This window comes from Taudactylus pleione, unplaced genomic scaffold (assembly GCF_031769625.1).
Source record: "Taudactylus pleione unplaced genomic scaffold, aTauple2 ptg000177l, whole genome shotgun sequence".
Taxonomy (NCBI): domain Eukaryota; kingdom Metazoa; phylum Chordata; class Amphibia; order Anura; family Myobatrachidae; genus Taudactylus; species Taudactylus pleione.
The window spans coordinates 3,397,314-3,403,226 of record NW_028284579.1 but is presented as its reverse complement, the minus strand read 5'-3'; the positions used below and the strand labels follow the sequence as shown (position 1 = coordinate 3,403,226).

At 47.8% G+C, this 5,913-nt stretch overlaps 1 pseudogene; it reads left to right on the top strand.

Moving 5' to 3' along the window:
- Positions 1-593: 593 nt before the first annotated feature.
- Positions 594-5,710, top strand: LOC148520497 (uncharacterized; annotated as a pseudogene).
- The last annotated feature ends 203 nt before the right edge of the window (positions 5,711-5,913 follow it).

Sequence of the window (5,913 nt, the reverse complement as noted above, 5' to 3'; positions counted from 1 at the left end):
ATAATTTTACGAATTGCCCTTTAGTAACTTTAGGTGATACTAAAATAATGTGAAAAGGGTATGAAAACACACTTTTTCACTTTATATTAGTAAAAATAATGTTAATAAATAGAGCCCAAAGAACCTTATGAAGAACTGTAAGAGCATCATCCTCAGGGGATCTGTTTGACCTATATGCAAACTGATGAAAATCAAAACCCACTTGTGAGGATACCGAGTGACCTGGGTATCCTGGGGTTCAGGGATCACACAGTGGAGCGGGTTATAATGAAGGAATTATGAACTTATTCATGGAGACAGAGAAATCCAGCAAACAGTAAGCAGGGTTATATCAATACAGTCCACTCAGAGTTCAACAAAGTCTTTTCCAGCTGCTCTATATCTCCTCCCTATCTGGACAGCAATGGCAGCTGTAGCAGGGCACACAGAGCTGCTCTATATCTCCTCCCTACCTGGCCAGCAATGGCAGCTGTAGCAAAGCACACAGAGCTGCTATATATCTAAAGACACTGAGAGTGGACAACACCCCCCTACTCACTCCCCCTGCAGTAATTCCAGGGGAGTGAGTAGAAGCAACGCTAACACCAGAGAATATCAGCATGGAGAGTCAGTCAGGAGTTGCAACTGGTGGCCAAATTGAAAACATTATGAGAGAGCAGGAGAAGTTTTACCGTACAGCCCGGAAACCGCACCTGCAAGGATTTTGCAGGATGAAGGGAATTGCATATAATGGGACTGACACCCGGGAGATTCTGGTACTGTGGTTGTTGGAGTGGGATCGTGCACACACAGAGGGTCCCGATCACCTGAGTGATGATGAAGAAGGGCCAACAGGCAGTGGAAGCACTTCTTCCAGTCGATTACCCGAGTCAACCACGACTACTCCCGCCCTACTACAGAGCTGGCTGGGGGCGCTAGGTGAAAGTGCAACTACACAAGAGAGAGCTGGAGTGATTAAAGCGATATTAGGGGTACAAATCCCTACTAGCAGCGGAACTGTGCTATCGCCCAGAGGGGCTGAACAAGAGAAGCAGCGCTTGGGATTTAAGGATGTTCCCACATTTGGAGAGAATGAAACCAACATTGACACTCACCTCCAGATCTTTGAGAATCTCATGGGAGTGCACGGAATAGAGCCATCTGAATTGCCCAAGTACTTGGGGCCAAGTCTCATTGGTAGGGCTCTGGAAGCCTACAGGGCTTTAACTCCCCAGGAATGTGGAGTCTACACCTGTATAAAGAAGGCATTGCTGGCTAAGTTTCAGATCACTGCAGAATCTCATCATCTCAAATTCAGGACACTGAGCAAAAGTGGGACTGCTTCGTACCAAGAGTTCGCCAGTCAGCTACGGCAAGCTTGTGGAAAATGGCTCGAGGGTAGACAGGCCTCTACCGTGGAGCAGATCGTCAACCTAATCGTGGTAGAACAACTAATGATTAAGATGGCACCAGAGATATGGGAGTGGGTTGCAGACCAGAAGCCCAGCACACCTGAACAAGCTGCAGAATGGGCTGATGAATATATAGCTAACCGTCCCCAATGGATAGTCTTCAGTGCAACAGGTGGTACAAGAACCCCGCGAGTGGAGAAGCTCCCTGACAGAGAACCGCGCATCAATGATAGTAGTAAAGGAGGCCCTATCAAACACATCTCTTATCAACCACCTAGATTCAAAGTGGCTAACCCAGAACCTCGGAAGTGTTACCACTGCAATCAACCAGGCATTTGTTGAGGGACTGTCCACGCACGCGAGGGCCATTCCCTGGGGTTAGACTGGCCCCATTCTCTGTGGTATGTTACCCGATGGAGGATTATTGCGAGGCAGTCATCCAGTCAGATGCGGTCGAGATGATGGATGGGGTGTATATTGTAGACCTGGTTCTGGGGGAGGAGCAGGCAACTCCTCAGAATATGCAGGGGCTCCTTACAGCCTGTGTTGGTAGAGGACCAGCGGGTACAGGGCCTACAAGATTCTGGGGCCTCACTCACATTGATTGAGCCAGACCTGATTCCCACCTCCCGAGTGATTGCTGGACAGTATGTACGAATTGCCACCGCTGGGGGACAACAGACCGATATCCCTGTCGCCAAGATACATCTCGACTGGGGAGCCAATCAAGGAATCGTGGAGGTCGGAGTACTCAAGGGGCTACCAGCCAAGGTCATCCTCGGGAATGATCTGGGACAGGGACTGGTGACACGCTTCGTTCAAGTGGTGACCCGGAGCCAAACCCAAAGAGCAGTGACATACGTGACATATTCAGAACCAACCTACCCTGACCACAATGGTGAGTGATTCCAGTCCCTTGTCCAGTACTTCAGAGATAGACTTGGGAGAGGTGGACCGGAGCGAGTTTCGACAGGCCCAACGGACAGACCATTCTCTAGTAAATTAAGGAGCACAGCTAACCTGGAATTGGAAACAGCCGATGGGAGCAAGATAGTTGAGGAAGAGGAATTGCTGTACTGAGTGGTCATTCCTCAGCCTGGACAGAAAACAGTTGGTGGTACCTACACTGTACAGAGCACAATTACTAGCCCTTGCTCATGACATTCCAGTGGCCGGGCATTTTGGCATGCATAAAACACTGGCCCGACTGTTGCGGAATTTCTTCTGGTCACGGATCTCTAGAGACATTAAGCAGTATCGAGACACCTGCAGTACCTGCCAGAGACTGGGGAAGCCCCAGCGAAAAGCTCCTCTGCACCCATTACCTATTATAGGGGAGCCCTTTGCCCATGTTGCCATAGACCTAGTGGGACCATTAGCTATTCCCAGTCATACGGGAAAAAAGTACATTCCAATGCTGGTGGACTTTGCTACACGCTTTCCTGAGGCTATGGCCCTGTCCTCTATTGACACAGAACATGTTGCGCAAGCATTGATGGACATATTCAGTTGGCTTGGATACCCGCAGAAAGTCGTCACAGATCAAGGACCCCAATTCCAAGGTGAACTAATGCAAACCCTGTGGGAAAAGTAGGGGGTTCGACCTCTTCGGACCACCTATTATCATCCGCAGACGAACTGACTCTGTGAACGTTTCAATGGAATGCTAAAAAGACTTCTACAAGCTTAAATGCAGTCCGAAGGGAGGGACTGGGAGAGAGCCCTGCAACAGCTTCTATTCGCTTATCGGGAAGTCCCACAGGCGTCTACTGGATATTCCCCATTTGAACTTTTGTATGGCCGGAAAGTGCGGGGGCCTCTAGACCTGGTCAAAGAGAGCTGGGAGGGGACTTTCCAAGAACTCCAGCACCACATTTTACAATATGTGGAGAATATGCGGAACCACATGAGAAGATTGCTACAGTTAACCCAAGAGAATCTCAGGGAATCACAAGAGAGACAAAAGGCGCCCACGCTCAGACTGAGAGTTGCATCCAGGGCAAAAAGTAATTGTGCTTATCCCAGTGCCAAGAAACAAACTGCAGGCCACTGGGAAGGACCATATACCATGGTAAGGAGCACCGGACCGGTCAATTACGTGATTGCCCTGGATAAGGGAGGGAAGTACCTACGCACCTTCCATATAAATCGAATTAAGGCCTATCGTGATCGTCAAGTAGTAACAATGGCGGTATGTTGTCCTCCGATGGAGACAACAGAAACTGATCCATTGCTTGACCATTTGGGAGCTGCTAAAGAGAAGAAAGGAGTGAAATCAGTCCAGGTGGGACAACAGTTGAATGAAGCCCAGCAGCAGGAGATGTGGAGGATCTTAAAGGCTGAACAGGCCCAGTTTTCTTGTCTACCTAGTTGAACTCATCTGACTGCCCATCATGTGGACACTGGAAGTGGTAGGCCCATCCGACAAGTCGCTTCCCGGATGACTCCGGGTGTTATGAGGTAGGTAAAGGCTGAGATCGAGGAGATGCTAGCTTTGGGGGTCATAGTGCCATCTAAAAGCCCAAGGGCTGCTGTGGTTGTGTTGGTTCCCAAGAAAGATGGAACCACACGGTTTTGTGTGGACTATCGCAAATTGAACTAAGTCATCACCACTGATGCTTACCATATGCCCCGTGTTGATGAGCTACTGGATCGGATTGGGGGGGCTGAGTTTGTCTCAACACTGGACTTGAGCAAAGGCTACTGGCAAATCCCACTTACCAAAGAGGCACAGGAGCATTCTGTCTTCATCACACTGGAAGGACTCTTTGAGTGGACTACCATACCATGGGCCCTGGTGTCAGTCTTTCCAGAGAGGAAGGAAGAGGGCTTTGTAACAGAAACACTCCCTTGCTGTCTGCTGCTGGCAAACTTCCTGTATGAGACTTCTGCAGGAAGGTCATGGGGTTAACTCTTTTCAACATGCAAGCAAGTCCTAGAAGTCCTTTTCCCTTGCCTCCTCACACCACTGGTATGACACTCCTGAGGTGGCCCAAAACAGCTCTCTCAAAACACTTAATCAATAACGATGTGAGGGCAAATGGGCGATAGTCATTCAGGCCCATGACTGTTTTAAATTTAGGGACATAGAGGGAGGCGGCCAGCCGGGAGACTTGAGACTTACCCACTCTTCCAGGTGGCCGGGAGCGCCCTCCGATTTCCAGGAAGCCCCCGACTGTTCCGGGAGAGTAGTTAAGTATGACACAGATGCCTGGATTTGCCACAGGTGAGCATCTCAATACATCTCCCGATGGCTGTGACATTTGCATATTTTTGCATTGCATCAGTGTATACATTTACAGCAGAGGCAGCATTACCATAGAACTCTGAATTAGGCGCCCTGACCCCTGCTCACCTGGACATTGCAACAGGGTAAGAGCTGCTGGCAGGGCATATTAGGAGAGCTGCATAAAGTGGAACATGCTTACAGTCTGACCCTGCAGTAGGGAACAGTGCTGGATTAACAACAGGGTGGCAAGGGGCAGTCACCCAGGGGTCCCCACACATGGAGAGGCCCCCACACATAGCTACATCACTAGCTTGGGGGGCGCTGTGGCATATGTGAATTGGGATTTCTGTGTGGCATGATGAAACTGGAGGCACTATTCATTAATACTACTGGGAGTATATCATACTTTTTAACAACATTGCCAGCATATCATAGTGACAATTTTATTGGTAGTGGCTCCCAAAAATGAGTTGCCCTAGGACCCCCACAAGCCTTAACAGTGTGGAACAGTTAAAACAGTCCTGACTGCATGGAACAGTTAAAAAAACTGAATCAGGACAGGTGGCATACTGAAAAGTCCATAAGTCAACGGACTGGTGCCTGCCCTCCTTGCTCATGTGCCCATGTGTATTGCACACCTTATATCCATGATAGATACACCATTGCCTCCCTAGTTTTCATATTGAGGAATTGGGACAAATGTAGGTGCAATGCCACGTGGCACATGAGAGGGCAATACTTTTCATAAGGGTTTGCACAGCAGTTTCACACACTGGACCACCACCAGCACCCTTACCATTTTACTAAAAGCAACACTACGATGCCATGTGCAGCATATGTGGCCCTGGGTGGGACTGTGGGACAGAGCCCTCAAATAAGGACTGTCTCCTCTTATCAAGTCATTTTGGAGGTTTGCAAGTATATTTACACTGTACAGTTGCCAATTGTCCCTAATTTCCATGAGAAATGTCAAATTTTTAAAAATTGTCCATTAAATTGTTTTTTCCTGCAGACATCCCTGCTTTTTAAGTTTTATCAACATCACAGTATTGAACTGGAATCTAGATATATTTCCTTAGTGTGGTTCTAAATATCTGTTTTTGTCTGTATGCTATAATAATTTAGGATTTATGTAATGGGAGCAGTTACCCATGTCGCTATTTACATATATTAACATATATAAAATTCACTTAAAGAAGTATTACAGAGGAGAATAAAGGCATTGTCACAGTAAATGGAACATTTGGCATACATTGCAACTCTGAGAGAATGAAATAGAGAATTTTATTTTCT